The sequence below is a fragment of the Anabrus simplex genome, chromosome 1, assembly GCF_040414725.1.
Source record: "Anabrus simplex isolate iqAnaSimp1 chromosome 1, ASM4041472v1, whole genome shotgun sequence".
In the NCBI taxonomy this organism is placed as follows: domain Eukaryota; kingdom Metazoa; phylum Arthropoda; class Insecta; order Orthoptera; family Tettigoniidae; genus Anabrus; species Anabrus simplex.
This window is the reverse complement of record NC_090265.1, coordinates 1148434660-1148460138: the sequence shown is the minus strand read 5'-3', so window position 1 is coordinate 1148460138 and position 25479 is coordinate 1148434660. Positions and strand designations below refer to the sequence as shown.

Genomic DNA, 25479 nt, shown 5'->3' with positions numbered 1-25479 from the left:
ATCATTCATATCATTTATTTCAAATGTGTTTATTTACATGCCAGGAGAATCTACTATAATCTAACTTTATGTACTCCAAAGGAAAAGTTGTTTCTTGAAAACGAACCCAGGAGAGATTAAAAATGATCAGTTTATGATCAGAATAAGTACATTATGAACAGTAAAATCAATTGATCTCAACTCCTTTTTCACCCCACTGCCGTTAAATTGATTTACCCCCCTCCCCCAAAAAAGGCATGTTCCTTATGTTTAAAGGAGGTTCCAAATACCAAGGTTCACATCTGTTACCTTCAGTTCTGAGATATAAGTATCCCCATAAAGAGAATTCACTTTTTTCACACTCCCCCCCAGTGAATTTCCCGTTAAAAATACTTGTCTCTTTAATAGTAAAGGATCTTCTAAATACCAATTATCAAGACTCCAACATCTTCAGTTTTTGAGATGTGTGTCCACATAAAAGGAATTCAACTCCCTTTCACCCCCACCAAAATGATTTCGCCCAAAAACGCTTTTTCCTTTGTTTTTAAAAGAGATCCAAATATCAATTTTTACGTCTGTAACAACTTTAGTTTTTATTAGATGTAAGTATCCTCATACAATTAATTCAATTAATTTTTCAAGTTTTCACCCCTCCCCCCCCCCCCTCCATTGGCCTTTCCGGCAATACGTATTTCTTTAATTTTAAAGCAGATTCCAAATACCAATTTTCACACCTGTAAAATCTCTCAGTTTTGAGATTATATATATCCTCATACAAATAATTCAACTAATTTTTCAATTTCCCTCCTCCCTTTAGGTGGATTTCCGAAAACAAGAAGTACATATTCCTTAATTTTTAAAGGAAATTCCAAATACCACATTTCACGTCTGTAACATCTTCAGCTTTTGAGATATCAGTATCCTAATTAAAAGAATTCAACCCCATTTTCAGTCGCTTTTACCCCTCCACCCAAGTGGTTTTTCAGAAAACAAAAAATACATGTTCCTTTTTTTTTCAATGGAGATAAAAAATACTATTTTTCACTTCGGTAACATGTTAAGTTTTTGAGATACACTGTAGAAATGCTCATTTTAAAATTTCACCCCACATTTAGTTCCCCTTAAGTGGAGTTTCCAAAAACAAATCACCTATGTTTCTTTACTCTTACAGGAGATTCCAAATACCAATTTTTACGTCTGTAACATTTTAGGATTCTGAAATATACTGTAGATATAGTCTTTCTAAAAATTCACCCAAACATGTCACTCCTGTTTAAGCCCCGTTCATTAGATTTTCCAAAAACAACAAAAAAAATGTGTTTCTTTACTGTATTTTCAAAGGAGATCCCAAATACCATTTTTCAGGTCTGTAATATCTTCTGTTTCTGGGATACAAGTATCCTCATTTAAGGCATTCAACCACTTTTCACCCATCTTCACCGCTCCTATTGGGATTTTCCGAAAACGAAAAAAAAAATGTGTTTCATTATTTTTAAAGGGGATTCTGATTCTAAATACCAATTTTTACATCTGTACACTTTAAAAGTTTTGAGATATATATAGACTCATTTTAAAAATTCACCCCCCCATTTCACCCCCCCCCCCATTAATTGGATTTTTTAAAAACAAGAAATACATGTTTCTTTATTTTTAAAGGAGATACCAAATACCAATTTTCAGGACCGTAATATCTTCAGTTTCTGAGATATAAGTATCCTCATAAAAGGCATTCAAACCCGTTTTTCACCCTTTTCTACCTTTCCTATTGGGATTTTCCCAAAACAAAAAAAATATATGCGTGTTTCTCTATTTTTAAAGGAGATTCTAAATACCAAGTTTACATCTATAAACGTTAAAAGTTTTGAGATATAGATACACTCATTTTAAAAATTCATCCCCTTGTCACCCCCCATTAATTGGATTTTCCAAAAACATACCTTTATTTTTAAAGGAGATCCCAAACACCAATTTTAAGATCTGTAATATCTTCAGTTTCTGAGATATAAGTGCTCTCATTAAAGGCATTCAACCCATTTTTCACCCCTTTTCACCCCTCCTATTGGGATTTTCCAAAAACAAAAAAATTAGTGTTTCTTTATTTTTAATGAAGATTCAAATACCAATTTTTACATCTGTAAACTTTCAAAGTTTTGAGATATAGATACACTCATTTTAAAAATTCACCCCCCTTTTCACCCTCCTATTAATTGGATTTTCCAAAAACAAAAAAATACATGTTTCTTTATTTTTAAAAGAGATCAAAAGTACCAATTTTCAGGTCTGTAATACCTTCAGTTTCTGAAATATAAGTATCAGTATCCTGATTAAAGGCATTCAACCCCTTTTTCACCCCTCCTATTGGGATTTTCCGAAAACAAAAACATGTGTTTCCTTATTTTTAAAGAAGATTCTAAATACCAATTTTTACATCTGTAAACTTTTAAAGTTTTGAGATATAGATACACTCATTTTAAAATTTCACCCCCTTAGCGACGGAATATCAAAAAATCCTCTCTTAGCGAGTACCTACATATTAATATAAATGTATCCCCAAAATTTCATTTCTTTATGTCCAGTAGTTTTGGCTCGGCGGTCGGTCAGTCGGTCGGTCAGGACAAGTTATTTTATATATATAGATTAAATAATTATGATGATGATGATGATGATTATAAAACATCATCATACTTTCTGTCCATCTGAGGGTCTGTCTGAGGATTTTTACTGACTTATCAACAAGCTAGGAAGTTCAAAACGTACAGAATTACTTCCTCTACACTATAGTTTTCCTGAAAAATATTAAACATTTCTGGAAATCTGACAGAAATTCTTTAAATTATAAGAGAAAGGTCTGAGCACATTGCTGTCTCTTTGTCCCTTCATCTTACTCTACAGCTAATGTGAGTGCTCTTCCCTATCAGGTGGTTGCAGTATTCATTCTGTCCACTTCCACAGTGTAATGGTAGCACAATTGGTTGCTGTCCTCAGACACTCTGGTTCAATTCCCAGTACTGGCATAAATTTAAGATTGGCAGGAGTGCTGGTATGTGGTTAAACAAGGTACACAAAGTTTACCTCCATCAGTGCACCACCTTGGGACAAGGACACAAACTTACATTTTTAGTATTCCTTCTCCTTACTTTATTGACATTGATAAGATTCATGGCTGTAATTCTTTGCAGTTATGATTGCATGAATAATAACCTTTGGAACTGAAGGTAGACGTTTTGTGGTATTTACTCTCTAAGTTATATTTTTCTAAGGAGGATGTCAGCACCTAAATTGAGTTCTTAGCTGCAATTCTTATCCTTCATAAAACATTCAATGAAATATAAGCCACATGTACTGTATACAGACTTCATGTCACAAAGTACATTTCATTAATGTTTTAGAATTTGCTATGCCAATTAATGGACTTCATATTCAAATTCTTTCCAAGTAGGGGACATTCCCTGTCAAGTCGGACAAAAACTGCAAAAAAATTAAATTGGTTCTTTCAAAATTAGAAATATTTTAAAACATATGTACTGGTACAGTAAGGAAGGTTCAAAATCAAGATTATGTAAGTAATATTTTCCTAACTGTAATAGTGCTCACAGATAAAGTTGTGAAAAGTCCTGGCATAATTGGTCTTGCAACAGAAATTCAACCACATTTCAACAGCTTCAAAATATTAGAAAGATAGTTATTAAATTGTTAAAAATATTTGTAAAAATGAAGAGGTAAAACTGCAAATTATAGAAGAATTCAAGAAACATAACTCCCAGAATTACTGTAGAACTCTCAAACAAAAATGAACTAAATATTTCCCATCATCAGTCCGAAAGAGGAGAAGTCACCTAATAGTGCTAACTATGAAATCCTTGAAACATATTTTTCTGAACTACTTGGGTGAATCACCTCAAGAAAAGTTTCAGTCCAATTTTCTTCAAAGTAATCCAGATTGAATCCCACTGAATTCAGGAAATTAACATTGAATCCCAGTGAGTTCAGGAAATTAACAAAGTCACCAAATTTCTAACAAAAACAACAACACACCATACACGAAGAAAGAAAATAAGACTCATCCAAACTACTATCTAGGTATCTCATTAATCAAGTATACCAGGTAAAATGTTCACTAGCATTTTGGAAGGGAGAGTGCGATCAGTAGTTTAGAGGAAATTGGATGAAAACAGTGTGGTTTCAGACCATAGAGAGACTGTCAGGTGGATTTGAAAGTAATATTGTTATATTATGATAATATGATTTTAGTTCTAAAACATGTACACATCGCCCGTCACTCTCATTATAAGGTGAGATAAGTCGTAACATAGTAGATGTACTGGAAAGTGTATCTAGAATGCAAAATAAAGCTTAAAGTGAAGCATCTCATTTACACTGAGAGGATGTTCGTGCGATTCAAATTATTTTGAAAATATCAATTCAAATCTAGTGGATGGGAGAATTTACTTAATTGAAATAACATTAATTATATATGTTTTAGTATAGAAATAGAACAAATTTATTTATTTATAGTGAAGTAGTACTGTGAAGGAAAATTGAAAAAGTTGAAAATACATTTTTAGGAAAGTAAATTAATATTGTATGCAGCAGGTAATTGAAAAATGCTACGAGAGGAATAGACAGTCATGTTTATGTTTCCTAGATCTAGAGAAGGCATATGACAGAGTACTGAGTGAAAAGATGTTTGTCGTACTGGGGGACTATGGGATTATGGGTAGATTATTAAAATCAATCAAAGGCATTTATGTTAACAAGCGAGCTGCAGTGAGAATTGACAGTAGAACGAGTTCTTGGTTTGAGGTACTTACAGAGGTTAAACAAGGCTGTAATCTTTCACCTTTATTGTTCATAGTTTACATGGATCATCTGCTGGAAGGTATTAAGTGGCAGGGAGGGATTCACTTAGGTGAAAATGTAATAAGCAGTCTGGCCTATGCTGACGACTTGGTCTTAAAGGCAGATTGTGTCCAAAGCCTGCAGTCTATTATCTTGGAACTTGAAAATAGGTGCAATCAATATGGCATGAAAATTAGCCTTTCTAAGACTAAATTGATGTCAGTAAGTAAGTAATCCAAGAGAACTGAATGTCAGATTGGGAGTACAAAGCTGAAACAAGTAGATCATTTCAAGTATTTAGGATGTGTTTTCTCCAAGGAAGGCAGTATAGTAGGTGAGATTGAATTAAGGTGCAGTAAAGCAAATGCAGTGAGCTCACAGTTGCAATCAGCAGTATTCTGTAAGAAGGAACTCAGCTCCCAGACAAAACTATCTTTACATCGGTCTGTTTTCAGACCAAATTTGCTTTATGGGAGAGAAAGCTGGATGGGCTCAGGATATCTTATTCGTAAGCTAGAAGTAACAGACATGAAAGTAGCGAGAATGATTGCTGGTACAAACAAGTGGCAACAATGGCAAGAGGGTACTCGGAATGAGGAAATAAAGGCTACGTTAGGAATGAACTCGCTGGATGAAGCTGCACGCATAGACCAGCTTCGGTGGTAGGGTAATGTGAGGAAGGGAGGGAAAAAGGAAATGAATAGTGTTTTGGGTAAATCAGGTGAACTCGTGATAGATTCTAGGGAATCACTGGATAGGTAAGAGGTGTAGAGAGAGATCAAGATGCAGATGTTAGACTCAGTTCCCAACGATTTAAAGATATGATGTATAGAACTAAATGAAGCCACAGAACTAGTTACAAATAGAGGATTGTGGTAGTGATTAGTAAATTCACACGGGCTTACAGACCGAACGATGAAAGGCATAACTGTCTATAATGAAGATGTATATATGTATAACTGAAATCTAAACTGTACTGCAGGAAAGTAACATTGGTACTAATAGAATCTCCAGAGTGAAGGAATTTAAATACCTAGGTAAATGGACAACAGAGAATGGTAATGAAAAGAAATCCATAATATCAAGAATTCAGAAGATGGAAACTGCTTTCCAACTAATAAAATCCGTTTACAGTAAACAATGGCTCTCCTGGAACAGTAAGATTCAACATTACATAACAGTGATTAAACAGGAGGCACTATATGCTTCAGAAATCCTACATGTGGAACAAAAAGGATTAAAGGGACAATTAGAAATTAAGCAACAAAAAATGATGAGGAAAGTCTTACAGCCAAGAGATAAAAATGAAATTCATTACCTTAAACCTTTTGTGAAATATGTTAACGTGTTTACAAAATCACAGATACGATGCAACTGTGACAAATCCAATTTATAGGCACTCTACCAGAAAAAGATTTTCCCATCAACATTACAAATTGCTGCAAAAACAAGGCCACTTGACCAAAGTAGTATAAACTAATGGAGAAAGATCTAGGACCACCAAATATACTAAATCAGAATGAAATCAGAATTATAGTCCAAATATGGGGATTTGAGGAAGAAGGGCAGGAACATACATGAGGTAAATGGTATGAGGGATGGAAACTTGCACAGTCCTTAAGAATGAAGACCTAATGGGCAAGAAGGAAGCCTGAAAAATTGTTGTTTCTGCGTGGTCCTCGGTGACCCATTCGCGAAGAAGAATATTTCTTGTGACTTCTGAACCCCAGTCATAACACGGTCCCTATCCATGGCATTTCATCACATTTCATCACAATTGCATAACCACTGACAAGCAAGCAGAGAGATGGCATCAAATTAAAATGTTTGTACATGGTACTCTGTTAATCCAGTTGCACAATTTTTGGATCAACCAAATTTTTCCTATTATAAAATCAAACTAAACCAAACCCCATGGCGCAACAGCCCTGAAGGGCCATGGCCTATCAAGCGACCGCTGCTCGGCCTGCAGATTACAAGGTGTCGTGTGATCAGCACCACGAATACTCACGGCCATTATTCTTGGCTCTCTAGACCGGGCCTATCTCACCGTCAGATAGCTACTCAACTGTAATTACGTAGGCTGAGTAGACCTCGTACCAGCCCTCAGATCCAGTTAAAAATCCCTGACCTGGCCAGGAATCGAACCCGAGGCCTCTGGGTAAGAGGCAGGTATTCTACCCCTGAACCACGGGGCTGGCTTTTCCTATAATATAAATTTAAAATTCATTGGAAGGTGTAATGGGCATGCGTGCTATTCACGAGTGATGAGAGACTGAGGCAGGTTGGTGTCAGCACCCTGTTCACTACATTAGGACGAAAGAGAATTACTGATTTTACGAATGTGCCAAGTACCTGACTGACCAGAGTTTCACTTTGCTACAGTGTGGAAGACACAGTACAGCCAGTGACTTTACGCCAAGTGTTAGGCGGCAGGAACTAACCTGACAATTCAAGAGGGCCAATGGCTTTGGACGGATGAGCTCTCTTGGGAGGGTGACAGCCCCTCAGTGGAAGGTGGTGGTGGTGGTGGTGGTGATTACTGTTTTAAGAGGAAGTACAACTAGACAACCATCCTCTATATAACACTAATCAGAGAGAAAAAATGGAAGGGATCTCCATGAAGGTATAGGCCAAAGGAAGACAAGGGCCATGAAGGGCATGAAAATGAAAGACTCACTAGGCCTCGAGTGCTCTAATACCTGTTGATGAACTTATCCATAATATATATTTTATTTGATCCTGTATTGACTTGTCTAACTCTATTAAAAAAAACTATTTAAAATAGTTTATGTACAAGGGAATGCATATTGTTCCTGAAACATGTATGATAGAGTAAATAATTTTGAATTATTAAAAAGTATATTGACAAGGTGAACCCAACATAAACTATTTTAAATAGTTTTCTTTAATAGATTTTGCTCTAATATCGTCGGGGTTGGAAAATAACAAAATTTGACCAAGGGAGGTCGAATAGGATAGATGAAAGTTTTTTTTGCTAGGGGGGCTTTACGTCGCACCGACACAGATAGGTCTTATGGCGACGATGGGATAGGAAAGGCCTAGGAGTTGGAAGGAAGCGGCCGTGGCCTTAATTAAGGTACAGCCCCAGCATTTGCCTGGTGTGAAAATGGGAAACCACGGGAAACCATCTTCAGGGCTGCCGATAGTGGGATTCGAACCTACTATCTCCCGGATGCAAGCTCACAGCCTCACGCCTCTACGCGCACGACCAACTCGCCCGGTGATAGATGAAAGTGAGGAGCCTGGCACAAGTAAATGGAAGAAATTCAAGGACTCAGCTAAGGGCCCTGTGGTCACCAACCCACGCTTCCAAGTTGAGAGCCCCTGGGGCCTCTACTAGTCGCCTCTTACGACAGGCAGGGGATACCGAGGGTGTTATTCTACTGCCCCCATCCACATGGGGACATCAGTGGAAGAAATGCCACTGAAATCCATCAGGTCACCCTCTTGGCCTTAAGGTGGAAGAACTGGAAATGTCTAGTCAACTGCAAGGGATCAGGCAGGCAATGGGAAAGTAACATGAGTACTAATAGAATCTCCACAGTGAAGGAATTTAAAACAATTGGATTGCAGTTGCCATGTTCTCTGGTTAATAACTGATGCATACTGACACAGATGATGCAGGTAATCGGGCACCCCACAAGAAATATGCTACCCGAAAGAGAGAGAAGCTGCAAGCCCATAAAAGTCTGTTTATTGGAACCTGAAATGTAAGAAGACTCCTGCAAACAGGTAAACTCTACCTCTTGGAACAGCAGCTGATGAGAGAGAAGACTGACATATGCAGCAATGGCAACACTGCTGGAAGGACCAAGGACGCTTCACAACAGAGAATTATATAGTGGACATCATAGGAGGAAATAAGACTAATGTAAATGGAGTAACAATACTAGCGAACAAGAGGATCGCAAAGTATGTCCTATCCAGGGTGTCTACAGATTTGAGCAAATCATTTTTCATGACTTTTTCATGACTTTCATGACCATTTCCTAAAATATTTCATGATTCAATCGAAACAAGCAATAATGAATTATAAAGAAAGAATGCCCACAACTCAACCTTTTGGCACTTTAAACAAATGTCCTCACTCACATTCTTTCTAATAATTTATTTTGTAATACATTTAGGAGGATAATTACACACAAATATTGCACTTTCAATGGTACACAATAAAAAATTACCAACTTACATTTATTTAGTAATTCATTTTGAATTAAGGGTGTCACTATGTTAATTACAGTATCCAGAAGTCTTACACTCGGAAACATGTTAATTATTACTCAAACATCTTACACTTTCAATCATATGATAAAATATGTGGTTTAGAAAGGAGAATAGCAAAAAATCCAGTACACAATATAGTTGGGGTAACAGAAGTAATTGATTACTTCAGAGTGGAAAAGTGCAAGTCGCAGCTGATGAATGGCTCTACAAGGAGAAGCATTTGGCAGAAACCATCCAGTAGTGGTAGCAATAATAAATGAGAAAAATTGACAGAATAATATAAATAAGAGAGAAGAAAATAAAAGTATGGAAATTAAAAGATAAAAATGTACAGGAGATACTGAAACAACAAATTTCAGCAATGGAAGTTGGAAGTGTAGAACTGTCCAAGTTTAAAGAGACATTTGTAAGCTGTGCAGAGAACACCTGTCTTAGAACATCTGCAAGAATAAAAGAAAAGGAGACTCCATGGTGGAAAGAGATAAGGAAGGAAGTTGTGAAAGAAAAGAAGAAAGGGAGGCAAGAATGGAACTGTGATAAGAAAGGAAGAATGTAAAAGGAAATATCAGGGAATTAAAAAGAGATGTAAAAGAAAAATAGTAACTGAAGAAAAGAGGAAAGCTGGAAGAAATTCACAAGAGAGAGGAAAGCATGTAGAGGGGAGAAAAACAATGCTATATGGGCTAGTGTTGGAATGTTGTGGTTTTCTCATAAAAATAAAATGTCATATATCATATCTTGTACATATTTTAAGGAATGCAACATTGAGGTTATGTGTTGGTAATTCATATTAATTTAGTCGAGGGGTTTATCTTCATTTGTTTTGTTCTTTGGACATTTTGAATTGCCATGCGTGCGTGCGTACGTGCGTGCGTGCGTGCATGTGTGTGTGTGAACCAATGCTAGTTGTAGTGAACCGCTTGTAATAAATGGATGTGTGTGAATGAAGATTTATCAACAGCTAGTAAGGAGCATGACATTATTGATGAGAAAAATGGCGACCTCGTGGACCAGTGAAGAAACACTGAATAGGAATGTGCCCAAGCTTACAGTGGAGAACTATTTTTCGTGGGCATTAAAGGTGAAATAAGAGCTGTTGTTGAAAGATGTATGGGAATTAGTAATAGGGTATGAGGATACGCCAGGTTGTTAACTGTCTCAGATAGAAATGAGACGATGAGTGCGAAACAATATGATTGCGTTAGCACAAAAGCAACTTGCAGTACTACAAGGAAAAGCAGTAAAAATTGGACTTCAAATATCAACTCAGTGTATAATTGAAATGGTTCATGGTGTGGGTTACTGTAGTCACAGCCTAGTTCATGATCCATGGGCAATGGCTAAGTGGTCCTGAGAGTCGGGATAAGAGCTCCTGTGGAATGTGTATATATCTGTACATATTTTTCTACTTATACTTTCTTTTTACTGTGTTTTATATTACTTTTGTATTACTTTCCTGTGCTTACTTGTAATATATCCTGTGTATATATCTGTACATATTTTTCTACTTATACTCCATTGAACTTTCTTTTTACTGTGTTTTGTCTATACTCCTCTACTGTTATGTAAAATGGTATTTCCATTAATAAAGTATTATTAGTCATTCAACAGTAAGCTGGATATCAAAGGTATAGGTAAGGTGAAAGTAAAAATGTCCACAGGATGGACGATTACATTTACAGATGTGTTGTATGTACCGAACTTAAGTGCAAATTTAATATCAGTTGGTAAGTTAACCAGCAAAGGTTTCAAAGTAGGATTTGCAGGTGAGAAAGCAGTGGTTGTAGATAAGAATGGAGATGAAACATTGTTTGTTGCAAACAGGAGGAATGATGTGTATGTAGTACAAATAGAGGGGGGAAATGAGATTGTAGCTGTGAATGACTGTGATCAAATAATAGATCAAGAATGTAATAACAATGTAGCATTTAAAAGTGTTGGGCAGGTTAGGTTGTGGCATGAGAGATATGGACATGCACATTCTGAAGCTTTGTTTAAATTGCCTATCTTAGAATTGAAAAGGAGCAATGATATTAACACTTGTTCTGTATGCATTCAGGGGAAACTAAGTAACAAGGGAGTACCTAAGTCTTGTGATGTTGTGCACACTGATGTAGTTGAAAAAATTAGTCCACCATCACTTGGGAAATCTCAATATGTTGTAACTATGATTGATGAATACTCCAGATTTAATGTGGCTGTATGTGTGAAAAATAAGGATGAAGTGTTGGAGGTGTTTAACGGGTGTGAGGCAAAAGCAGAGAAGTTAGTTGAGGAAGAAATAGATAGATTGAAAGTATTTGGATGTAAGGCAGTGATGGAAGTTGTTGTTGTTGTTTGAGTCATCAGTCCATAGACTGGTTTGATGCAGCTCTCCATGCCAACCTATCCTGTGCTAATCTTTTCATTTCTACGTAACTATTGCATCCTACATCTGCTCTAATCTGCCTGTCATATTCATACCTTGGTCTACCCCTACCGTTCTTACCACCTACACTTCCTTCAAAAACAAACTGAACAAGTCCCGGGTGTCTTAAGATGTGTCCTATCATTCTATCTCTTCTTCTCGTCAAATTTAACCAAATCGATCTCCTCTCACCAATTCGATTCAGTATCTCTTCATTCGTGATTCGATCTATCCATCTCACCTTCAGCATTCTTCTGTAACACCACATTTCAAAAGCTTCTATTCTCTTTCTTTCTGAGCTAGTTATCGTCCATGTTTCACTTCCATACAATGCCACGCTCCACACGAAAGTCTTCAAAAACATCTTTCTAATTCCGATATAAATGTTTGAAGTGAGCAAATTTCTTTTCTTAAGAAAGCTCTTCCTTGCTTGTGCTAGTCTGCATTTTATGTCCTCCTTACTTCTGCCATCGTTAGTTATTTTACTACCCAAGTAACAATAATCATCTACTTCCTTTAAGACTTCGTTTCCTAATCTAATATTTCCTACATCACCTGCCTTCGTTCAGCTGCACTTCATTACTTTTGTTTTGGACTTATTTATTTTCATCTTGTACTCCTTACGCAAGACTTCATCCATACCATTCAGCAACTTCTCGAGATCTTCTGCAGTCTCAGATAAAATAACAATATCATCGGCAAATCTCAAGGTTTTGATTTCCTCTCCTTGGACTGTGATTCCCTTTCCAAATTTCTCTTTGATTTCCTTTACTGCCTGTTCTATGTAAACATTGAAAAGGAGAGGGGACAAACTGCAGCCTTGCCTCACTCCTTTCTGGATTGCTGGTTCTTTTTCAAAGCCCTCGATTCTTATCACTGCAGACTGATTTTTATACAGACTGTAGATAATTCTTCGTTCTCGGTATCTGATCCCTATCATCTTCAGAATCATAAATAGCTTGGTCCAATCAACATTATCGAATGCCTTTTCTAGATCTACAAAAGCCATGTACGTGGGCTTGTCCTTCTTGATTCGATCCTCTAAGATCAGACGTAAAGTCAGGATTGCTTCACGTGTTCCTACATTTCTTCTGAAGCCAAATTGATCTTCTCCCAACTCAGCTTCAACTTGTTTTTTCATTCTTCTGTAAATAACACGTGTTAAAATTTTGCAGGCATGAGATACTAAACTAATGGTGCAGTAGTTTTCACACCTGTCAGCACCGGCTTTCTTGGGAATAGGTATAACAACATTCTGCCGAAAATCGGATGGGACTTCTCCTGTCTCATACATCTTGCACACTAAATGAAATAACCTTGTCATGCTGGTTTCTCCTAAGGCAGTCAGTAATTCAGAGGGAATATCATCAATTCCAGGTGCCTTGTTCCTATTTAGGTCACTCACAGCTCTGTCAAACTCTGACCTCAAAATTGGGTCTCCCATTTCATCAGCATCAACAGCCTCTTCATGTTCCAGAACGAAATTATCTACATCTTTACCTTGATACAACTGTTGGATATGCTCCTGCCATCTTTCTGCTTTGTCTTCTTTCCCTAGAACTGGCTTTCCATCTCAGCTCTTAATATTCATGCACCTAGATTTCCTTTCTCCAAACGTTTTCTTGATTTTCCTGTATGCAGCATCTACCTTTCCCAGAACCATACAGCCTTCGACATCCTTGCACTTCTCCTTCAGCCATTCTTCCTTAGCTACCTTGCACTTTCTATCCACTTGATTCTTTAATTGCCTGTATTCTTTTCTGCCCTCTTCATTTCTAGCATTCTTGTATTTTCGTCGTTCATCAATCAGGTCTAGTATCTCCTGAGTCATTCACTGATCTTAGTTGATCTTTTCTTCCTTCCTAACATTTCTTCAGCAGCCCTACTGACTTCATTTTTCATGACTCTCCACTCTTCCTCTATAGCGTTTCCTTCAGCCTTTTCATTTAGTCCTTGTGCAACATGTTCCTTGAAACAATCCCTCACACTCTTTTCTTTCAACTTGTCTAGATCCCATCTTTTTGCATTCTTTCCTTTCTTCAATTTCTTCAACTTCAGATGGCATTTCATGACCAACAAGTTGTGGTCAGAGTCCACGTCTGCTCCTGGGAAAGTTTTGCAATCCAACACCTGGTTTCTGAATCTCTGTTTAATCATGATGAAGTCTATTTGATACCTTCCAGTGTCTCCAGGTCTCGTCCACGTATACAGCCATCGTTTGTGGTGTTTGAACCAAGTATTGGCAAGGACTAAATTATGATCAGTGCAGAATTCAACCAGCCGACTTCCTCTTTCGTTCCTTTGTCCCAATCCAAATTCTCCTACTGTACTACCTTCTCTTCCTTGGCCTACCACTGCATTCCAGTCTCCCATCACAATTAGATTCTCATCACCTTTTACATATTGTATTAAAACTTCTATCTCCTCATATATTCTTTCAATTTCTTCATCATCCGCTGAACTAGTAGGCATACAGACCTGCACTATTGTGGTGGGCATTGGTTTGGTGTCTATCTTGACGACAATAATTCTTTCACTATGCTGGTCGTAGTAGCTTACCCGCTGCCCTATTTTCTTATTCATTATTAAACCAACTCCTGCATTTCCCCTGTTTGATTTCGTGTTGATAATTCGGTAGTTGCCTGACCAAAAATCCTGGTCTTCCTGCCAACATGCTTCACTTATACCAACTACATCTAACTTTAGCCTATCCATCTCCCTTTTCAGATTCTCTAACCTACCACAACGATTCAAACTTCGAACATTCCACGCTCCGACTCGCAGAATGTCAGTATCCATCTTCCTGATGATCGCCCCCTCTCGTGTAGTCCCCACCCGGAGATCCGAATGGGGGACTAGTTTACCTCCGGAATATTTTACCCGGGAGGAAGCCATCATCAGTACATCATTCATACAGAGAGAGCTGCATGTCCTCGGGAGGTAGTTACAACTGTAGTTTCCCGTTGCTTTCAGCCGTGTAGCAGTATCAACACAGCTAAGCTATGTTGAGTATTATTACAAGGCCGTATCAGTCAATCATCTAGACCACCGCCTTTGCAACTACCGAAAGACTGCTACCCCCCTTTCGATGAACCATTCGTTAGTCTGGTCTCTCAACAGATACCCATCCGATATGGTTGTACCTGCGGCTCGGCTATCTGCATCATTGGGACACGCAAGCCTCCCCACCGCGGCAAGGTCACATGGTTCGCAGAGGAGGGAAGTTAGACATGCAAATGTAGTGGAACCTAGAACAGTTGAGGAGGCTATGTCAAGCCAAGAGTCTGCTAACTGGATGGAAGCCATGAAGGTGGAGATCAATGAGATGAGAAAGAAGGATGTTTGGGAAATTGTAAAAAGACCAGAAAATGTCAAAGTGATTAGTTATAAGTGGGTGTTTTCACTGAAATATGACAGTGAGGGTAACATTCAGAAATATAAGGCCAGGTTGGTTGTTCAAGGTTTTAAGAGACAGATGAACCTTAGTTCTGATGAAACATTTAGTCCTGATATAAAGAGGAAAACAATTAGACTGTTAATAGGTATTGCAGTACGTAAAGGTTGGACTGTAGAACATCTAGATGTAACTAGTACTTACTTAAACAGTGAAATCAGTTGTAATGTATACATGGAACAACCAGAATTGTTTGTAGAAAAGGATGTCCAAAGTTATGTATGTAAATTGAAGAAAAGTATATATGGACTACCTAATTCTAGTAAAGACTGGAAAGCTTGTGTTGATGCTATAATTAGAAGACTAGATTTTAAGAAATGTGTCAAAGAACCATGTGTGTATGTAAAGGAGTGTTGTATTATTGGCTTGTATGTTGATGAAATGAAATGGCATATGGCTTTTAGTGCCGGGAGTGTCCGAGGACATGTTCGGCTCGCCAGATGCAGGTCTTTCAATGTGACACCCGTAGGTGACCTGCACGTCGTGATGAGGATGAAATGATGATGAAGACGACACGTACACCCAGTCCCTGTGCCAGCGAAATTAACCAATTAAGGTTAAAATTCCCGACCCTGCCAGGATTCGAACCCGGGACCCCTGTGACCAAAGGCCAGCATGCTAACCATTTAGCCATGGAGCCGGACATGTTGATGACATTATTGCAATAGGTGACAAAGAGGTTGTCAAGTTGGTTAAAATAAGGCTGGCAGATGAGTTAGAGATTAAAGATCTAGGGAAAGCAACAAACTTACTGTCAATAAAAATAGAACAGACAAAAGAAGGGGTTCATTGAGTTTGTATATGTAGCATCAGAGAGAAACGCTGCAGACTTGTTCACACAGAATTTATCTGGCAACAAGCTTAAGAGTTTGTATAAGCATATAGGTTTGCAATGAGAGGACAGTTGATTGAAGTGTAGTATTTTATTTTTTTGAGAAAAGGGGGGAGTGTTGGAATGTTGTGGTTTTCTCATAAAAATAAAATGTCATGTATCATATCTTTTACATATTTTAAGGAATGCAACATTGAGGTTATGTGTTGGTAATTCATATTTAGTCGAGTGGTTTATCTTCATTTGTTTTGTTCTTTGGACGTTTAGAATTGCCATGTGTGTGTGTGAACCAATGCTAGTTGTAGTGAACCACTCGTAATAAATGGATGTGTGTGAATGAAGCTGGTGTTTCAATGGTATAATTTGATTACCTAAACCAGTGTAACGAGCAAGAAATGAAGATATATCAACAGCTAGTAAGGAGCATGAGAAGAGTATGCACAAAACTGAGGAAAGATGAAGGTTTTGAGTTAATAACACAGCCAAGAGATAAAGAAAACATATGAGGAATATTTTGACAAATTCCTGATTGTGAGAAAAAAAGTAGTACAGTGTGAAGACACAGAAAATGTTATAACAATGATAATGTGGAATCAAGAGTTAGAAGGATAAACGTGAGGAAAGCCACATGGGGCAGATACCTCATGGAACAAAATTTAAGGAAAAAAAAATGGTGGAAGTTATGAGGAAGTTGGAGAAGCATAATAAATGTCCCGATCCAACTGGATAAGGAGAAATGATGTTGATGATAGAAATAAATGTGTTTATGGAAAGTAGCATGGCACTGATGGTTTATTCATTGTGTAGACTAGTAAACTTCACATATTTTAAGTTTATAATATGCTATTTTCATGACCTGAAAAGAAAATTCATGACTTTTTCATGACTTTCATGACTCCCATGACCTGTAGACACTCTGCTATCACATCTGACTATAAACGATAGGCTGATAAAATTTACCCTGGAAGCCAATCCTGAGAACTTCCACATGCTACAGATCTAAATGCCCACTGAAGATGCACCAGATGAAGAGGTTGGAGAGTTGTACGATCAGATCACAGAAGAACTTGACAGAATCCTAAGGAAGCAGCCACTCTACATTTTAGGGGATTTCAATGCCAAAGTTGGATGCACCAAAGATGATCTACACTGTCAAAACGGTTTGGACTAGGGGTGAGAAATGAAAGAGGAGAATGCTTGCTACAGTTTCCTACAAATCACAGCCTAGTAATTACACAATGTTCCAGCACCACTCAGACCAACTATTCAATTGGATCAGCTCTAACAAGAAGTTCTTTTTTTTTTTTTTTTTTGCTAGTGGCTTTACGTCGCACCGACACAGATAGGTCTTATGGCGACGAAGGGACAGGAAAGGGCTAGGAGTGGGAAGGAAGCGGCCGTGGCCTTAATTAAGGTACAGCCCCAGCATTTGCCTGGTGTGAAAATGGGAAACCACGGAAAACCATTTTCAGGGCTGCCGACAGTGGGATTCGAACCTACTATCTCCCGAATACTGGATACTGGCCGCACTTAAGCGACTGCAGCTATCGAGCTCGGTAACAAGAAGTTCAAGAATCAGATTGATTATATACTAGTAAGAAGGTGATGAAGAGGAACATCTGTAATGTTAAAGTGAAACCAGGTGCTGACTGCAGTTCAGACCACAAGTTACTCAAAGCTACCTGCTCATTCAAGGGCCCACCCATGAGGTTTCCCTCCTGGTACCTTCCTTTCTACCTTTCTTTAAATATGGCCATAGTATGTCTAGAATGCTCAGTTGATCTTCTTCATAACCCTCTCCTTGACTCTGATCTCCTCAAAAACTGAAACTTTGGTTTCGTGTTCCAACCAAGATATGTGCAGGACTCAGCAGTAGGCTCTTGAATGCTTGGGAGATTGTAGTGAAGAGCACTGAATACAACATCCCAACATTCTAGTGCTTTGTTGGTTACAGGAAGGTGTGTAACTCCATGAAGTGGGAGCCTTTGTGGGGCATACTTCAGAACATAAGAGTTCCAGATCATCTGACATGTGGTCAGGCACTCTACACTAACAACAGAGCCAATGTGTGGGTCAACAACATGTTCTCCAGAACCTTCAAGATCGAAGCAGGAGTCAGGCACATCATGAGGAAGGTCCTGAATGGATGGAAAGGTGGCTTCGGAGTGGGAGGCAAAACGATCAGCATCCTGAGGTATGCCCATGACACTCTCATCATAACGATAAGTGCCAGGGAGCTGAAGACAAGCATGGAATGATTGATAAGAACGATCAGGGAGTATGACCTTGAGATCAATAAGAGCAAGACAAAAGTCTTGATCGAGGACAGGGCGAACAACAACCTGCCACACGTGAATAGGGTAGCTGGATTTGAGGTGGTGGGAAGATTCATCTACCTAGAAACTCTAATCTCAAACAACAGAGGATGCTCGGATGATTGCCATGTATGCTGCTGAGATGTGGTCAGTTAAAACAGCTGACAGGGAGAAGACGGAAATATCGGAAATGTGGGTCTACTGCTGAGTCCTGCCATGTCTTGAATGGAACACCAAACCAAAGCTTCAGTTCTTGAGGAGATCGGAGTCAAGGAGAGGCTCATGAAGAAGATCAACTGAGCATTCTAGAGATACTATGACCATATTTCAAGGAGGAAGGAAGCCATGGAGAAGATGGTGGTAGAAAAGAAGGTATCAGGATGGAGACCTCAGGGGTGGGCTTTGCAAGATGGGTCGATCGGATAAGGACACATGTTGGAAAGTCTTTATTTGAAGCTTCACAGCTTGTCAGAGATTGATCAGGTTTTCAAAAACTTTCCAACTGCTAATGACATGCTGTTTTCTACAATTAAAATAAATTTTGGTTTTAAACTAAATTTATTTTCTTCCACTTTTGTTCAGATTAACAAGATTCAACAACAACAACAACAACAACAACAACAACAACAACAACAACAGCAGCAGCAACAACAACAGCAACAACAACAACAACAATAATAATAATAATAATAATAATAATAATAATAATAATAATAATAATAATAATAATAATAATAATAATAATAACAACAACAATACACTGCAGTCCAAAACTTACGGACAAAATAACTTTCCCAGTTGTGTCACTGCCAAGTAACATAGCTCGATGAAACTTGAACCATACATAGAAAGATCTGCTACAGTACTTTTTTTTTTTTTTTTTTTACAAGTTTCTTTACATCGCACTGAGACAGATAGGTCTTATGGCGGTATAATGGGACAGGAAAGGACAAGGAGTGAGAAGGAAGGGACCATAGCCTTAATTAAGGTACAGTCCCAGCATTTGCCTGGTGTAAGAATGGGGAAACTACAGAAAATCATCTTCAGGGCTACTGACAGTGGGGTTCGAACCCACTATCTCCCGAATACTTGGTACAGTATGGTACAGTAGGCAGCTGAAAGGAATATGTGATGAGACGAACAGAAATGACACTTTTATACAGAGACAATAAATTACACTGCGACTCACAATGGTCCCCTGAACATCACAAAAGAAGGGACATGGTTCTTAAAAAGGTGCGTGATCATCACAGACAGCAAAGCATGCTCTGCAACGTGTTCCCATCCTGGCCACAAGATTGGTAAGGAGTTCTTGTGGTAGGGCCTTTCATTCCTCCACCAGCGCAGTTGACAACTGCTTGATGGTCGTTGGTGCATGTGGACATGCTGCAATACGTCTACCCAACATGCCCCACACGTGCTCAGTGGGATTTAAGTCAGGGGGACGGGCAGGCCAGTCCATTCGCCGAATATTGTCTCGTTCCAAGAGCTCCTCCATCTGCGCTGTTCGAGGCAGTCGTGCATTCTCATCCATAAAAATGAAGTCAGGGCCAAATGCACCCTTGAAAAGATGCACAGGAGGAAAGAGTACACTGTCACAATAACATTGACCGGTGAGTGAACCCCGTTCAAAGGTTTGGAGGTCGGTATGCCCATGCAACATTATGCCTCCCCACACCATAACACTTGGACCATCTAAATGATCATGTTCAACAATGTTCCTGGGTGCATTATGTGTTCTCACCTCTTGCCAGATGAGGGTACGACTAGAATCACTACTCAGACTGCATCTGCTCTCATCTGAGAAGAGCACATGATCCCACTCCTCGTCGGTTCAGACCTGATGATCTTGGCACCATTGCAAATGGTGCTGCCAATGTGCGGGTGTCAATGGAAGACAACGTAATGGTCGTCGAGCAAACAGACCACCCTCATGCATTCTTCGTGCCACTGTGGAGCGTGAGATTGGGTGCCTTGCAGTCCTGTTAAATGTGGTTGCAATTGCACCCGCTGTTTGATGTGAGTCTCTTCATGCCTGTTGCACAATGTAGCGGTCAGCTGTTACTGTAGTTGACCATGGTCAACCCCCTCCTCTGCTTTGGGCAGCAGTGCCTGTGGTTCGGAATGCTCCCCATGCATGTTAAACAATGCTTGAGTAATGCCAAATTCCTGGGCTACACTCGTCACACTTCGTCCTTCTTCCAGTTTCCCGATGATTCTTCCCCATGCGAAGTCATGCAAATGTTGTCTCCGGGCCATGTTGTAATGAATAACACCACCACAGTGCACCATAATAGCTCGCTGATTGACTTACACTGTCTTGTCCCGTTCCTTCAACTGCCTCGTTTCATGAGGCCAGACCAATTTACCGCTATAGTCGCACTGACCTCACGCCAGGTACTCTAAACATAAATTCATTACTGAGGATTGGTAAACAAAAAGAATTAGAATTACTTCTGACTAAAACTGAGATTAAAATCTTAGCAGTACAAGAGACCAAACCCAAATAAAGTGGAAGAATTTTTGGACCTTCTGGATGATGAAATATCTAAAATCCCTAAATCAAATGATGTGATATTAATACATGCCTTCAATGCCCAAATAAAAAACCAAACCAAACCAAATCCCATGGCACTACAGCCCTTGAAGGGCCTTGGCCTACCAAGCGACCGCTGCTCAGCCCGAAGGCCTACATGTTACGAGGTGTCGTGTGGTCAGCACGACAAATCCTCTCGGCCATTATTCTTGGCTTTCTGGACTGGGTCAATGCCCAAATAGGTGGAGAAAAATCTTTCAAGTGATAGTAGGAGAATATTCGACACACTGAAGAATCAACAAAACTGGAATGAAATTAATTAATCTCTGTAAAATGTTCCAATTGAAGTTAATGTCAACTTTCTTTAAGAAGCTTCCAAGAAAAGCTAAAACATAGATAATCAAACCCTAAATTATGTGAATTTCAATTGGACTATGCAGCTATATCCTAAAGAAACATAAAAGAAATCATGAATGCCAAAGTAATAAGAAGCAGAGAATATGACCTCTCTAGAATTAAACTCAAGTCCCAACCATACAGAAAACATGGAAGAATGAAGAAAGTAACAAAGTTACTTACAAGAAACAATAGAAATATTCCAGGAAGAAATCAAAGTAACTCAATCTGGTAACTGGCAAGATTTATCTTACAAAATCAACAAGGCAGCACAGAAAATATTTGTCTCAGTCAAAACTAAAAGAAAAAAAAAACTGAAAAGAAGAAGCATTACCAGTATGAACAAAGCAATGGAAAAAGTGAAAATGCTCTGGAAGGAGCGACCACTATGAACAATTCATATGAAAAGAAGAAAAGACACTTAAAGAATAATGAGGGGAATTAAGAGGTCTTTTAAAATGCCACAGCTTATTGAAACACAGTATAGTTTTGTGGAAAATACTGTAACTCCATAAATTTTTATCAGACTTTCAAGAGTAAACAGAAAGGCTACCAAGCCCGTAGTATTTGCTTTAGGGATAAAAGAATTGGCTTCAACAATTCTGAGAACTGTGAAATACTCACAAACAACTTTGATTAACTTTTAAACTGCCCAGAGACAAAACAGAAATTAATGAAAATATAGAAGAAGAAATTAAAGAAGTAATTGAAACTCTCCAAAATAATGAAGTTAGTGGAAGTACTTTATAACAGCTGAGCTTTTAAAATGGTCTTGGTCAAAAATAGTTAAAGATCTACACAAAATCTTTGAAGATATTTGGAAAACACAGAAAATCCCAAAAGAATGGAAAGTGGCCTTAATACACCCGTTACATAAGAAAGGTGACCAAACAAGATGTTGATAATTATAGAGGTGCATCCCTTCTACCAGTTGATTACAAAATATTCTCCATAATACTGTTAACAGAATAGAGAGAGTACTCAATAGTCAGTTGGGTGAATACCAGGGTGGTTTTCAAAAAGACACATCTTGGTCAAAACAAATATTTAATTCAAAGTTCATAATCTGTCATGGATTAATTAACTCTAAGGTCATAGTTGAAACATTTATAGATTTAAAAGAAGTGTTTGACTCTGTTGGTAGGAAAACCTTAGATTAAATGATTTGGGAATTTGGAGTTAAATTGAAATTGGCAAACTTAAAACTTGAAACCCTTTCACACACAGTATCAAAGGCAAAATTTATGGCAGAAAAGGTCAAAACCTTTCAAGATAAATACAGGTGTAAGGCCTCTTCAAAAGTATCCTACAGAAAATAGTAACGTACCTCCAACTTTTAGAAATCAAAAATAGGAAGATTTTTTAATTCTTGGATTTCATCATGTATATTGTGCCACGGTCTCGGTGAAAAAAGAAAAAGACAAGGTAAAAGGTATAAATATAATGCGAATTGACCATTAAATTTAAAATCTTAAACTAAGAAAACATAAAAATGGTTACAAGAAAATGTACCAAACGCGAAACAAAATGCATAATAGTTTCCTTTATTAGACTGTACCATAAAATGAATGGACATTCAATTTTATAGGTATCTCTGAACACTTGGAGATTATGTTTGTTATGTTTTATGGCCATAATGTGAAGAGAAAATACCAGAAACTGTCACTGACACAACTCTCTGAAAAATATTCAAGTCATTAAAATTATGAACTAAGAATGAACACAAATGCACTGAAATATGTGAAACTACCACATAAAGAAAATGGATCAATATGTCTCATACATTATTAACATATGACTGCAACCGGGGGAAAAGCACCAAACCGCAAGAAAAAACACGTGGCCTACAACTCCAACAAAACTGCACACAAAAACGATGTTAACAGCGCGCCAACCACACAATCAAAGAGAATGAGTGGTTGCAACTCATTCTTTCATCCCAATTAACAGTTGCTAGTGCGCACTAGCCTCTCTCGCTTGTAGGGCGATTGCCGCCCCGAATTCCCAGCTGTAAAGTACACATGCTGCTATAGTGAATGGGAAACACGAGCATCAAATAAATATGCTAGAAAATGAGGTTGTGTAAATTACACAAGCACATAAGAATTTATCCTAGGGGCAGAGTATTGACTGTACTGGAAGTAATATTGGTAAAAAATAGGAAGTAAAAATAAATCGGAAGACAAGCTAGAAACCAGAAAGTTCCTGGGTAATTCGGAAGGGTTGGCAGGTATGTAGTAAGAATTTGGAAGGAAAAATTAAATGAACAAAATTTTGCCAATAACTTTGGGGAGAATAGGAAAAGGAAATGGCCTCGCCTTTGCAAATGATTTTGCTATGCTTTTGGGAAATCTAACAATTCAGCAATCTTTTGGAAGAAATAGCCAACAAACAGATTTTTTGAGAATCTTTGTAAAGAAAACCAAATTTATTGCAAACCAAAAAAAAATGTTCCAACATTTTTACCATAGAATCAAGAAAGAGAAGAAATTCAAATATCTGCAACAGATAATTCAAGAAAATAGTTTAGAAAAGTCTGCTACAAAATAAAGAATATGCAAGACAGAAAGGGAATATGGTATTACTATGGATTTTTACAATAAAAAGTGCTTATCCGAAAGTCTTAAAATAAGGCTCTATAATATAGTTGTGAAATTGGAATGTTTGTATGCGAACAAATACCTACTATTAAATAATCTTGAAATATTAGAAAGCAAAATCATTAGAAAGTCCTGGGTTCAGAGAATGGTACAGAATTGTGGGAATTAAGAGGTAATAAGGGAATCTATCAGAAAACAGAAAACTTTACAGAAACAATAAGAAAAAGGAGACTGTCACTTATGGCCATATCTTTAGGATGGATGAATACAGATTAACAAAAAAAGATATTCATATACAGTATATAAACAGACAGATAGGAGAAACAAGATAAGGAACACAAAATAGGATGAATGTAAAAACAGATCAGTGTGTGAAGAAGGAACAACAGAACGAAGAGACCACGACAATCTCCATACCTTCATACCCTGCCATCTTCAAATAGGCTCTCTCCCCATCAATCTCGGTTATTCTATATCCATCTCCTTTCAGACCCAATGAGTTCATCTCTGCTTCCCAGTTTTGTCAGAAGGGCGGGCATCAACACTCATTGAGGGGCCGCCTTGACATACCTTTAGTGGATGACATTTTTGCAACCACTACTCTTGACTCTCACATCCTGTTCAGCCTAGAGTCTGAAATTCATCAGTCCTCAAATTATTTAGATTTAACCATCATCCAACATTCGGATTATTTATCTTATAACACGGGTATCAAAGCTTGCCTGCCATAAACGCAGTGCCCACGGTAGAAAAGGGCACAGGTTGCTTCCCCTCTGTCAGCTTGTACTTCCCCATGTTGCTGACTCAGGGCTGTGCAAGCCTAGCGGTAACATTCTCCAGTTACCTGTTACAACAGCCAGATGAAAGTGCGGCTTAAATTTATGTGGCAGTTTGCACATTTATCTGGAAGTTTGGTTGAAAACGAGTACTACGATTTTCATTTTTGTGTAACCTGGGAGAACGCTCTTATCTGGGACTTTGTTCCTATCGGGACGCTGCTGTAAGAATCAAGATGGCTACACATCACGATGAATCTACATCTTTACAAAGGAAATTTAATTTATTCTCCTTTTCAATATGTACATATCTCCGTCTTTAGATGGAATAATATTAATCATACATGTTTCAATTCGTCTGAGCTATCTTCAGTGAAAAAAGTTAATTTTTTAAAAATATTTGATGTTAAAAGAAAATGTTAAAACACAATGAAAAAGAGAGTGAAAACAAATGAGACATGATGGAATTAAAACAATAAGTAATGATGGTGAGGTTGTGGACCTCTTAGTCCAGACATGCAGTATGCTACAATCGAAAAACAAGGAAGAATTCACTGTGCTAAAATTTAAAATGAGGGCCTGTATTCTTTGAGTCACACTCTCAAATAGTCAAGAGGGCAGCGAAAATTGAGAAACTATATTTGAGAAGAAAACAAATGCCAGGTAAAATGTATGTGACTCATAATGGAAACCGTCAATGAAGTTCAAATCTGTAATGGAAAAAGTGTGTCTGAGAAACTTGGGCTAATAACTAAAAAATAAGTGTGAAGGAAACTTTAAACTAACTTATTAAATACTGTAGATGCCTTCTTGAATGGCCTGACCTTCTCAATTGAGGGTACCTCTCTCACTGATCATGTCTGTTCCTGGCTCAGCAGTGTTTGTGAGGATGGGAGGAGTGAAGGGAAAAGGGGAGGGAGATGTTGAGCTGGTGGGGAGAGGGGTGAAGGAGGAATGGTGTTGAGTTGGAGAGATGGAGGCGGCATTTGTTTTTATTACAGAATTGCTGACAAATGTAAGGAACGAACATTTCAAGTAGAATGATCTTTTTTTCCCCTTTTTCATTTAAATTATGAGAGGCGTTCCTAAACTGATCT

The 25479-nt window shown here is 38.1% G+C and overlaps 1 protein-coding gene across 4 annotated transcripts in view; it reads right to left on the bottom strand.

The window, feature by feature from the left end:
• Sardh (Sarcosine dehydrogenase) overlaps positions 1 to 25479 on the bottom strand; it is a 282041-nt gene that overhangs the window by 219009 nt on the left and 37553 nt on the right. The window lies entirely within an intron of this gene.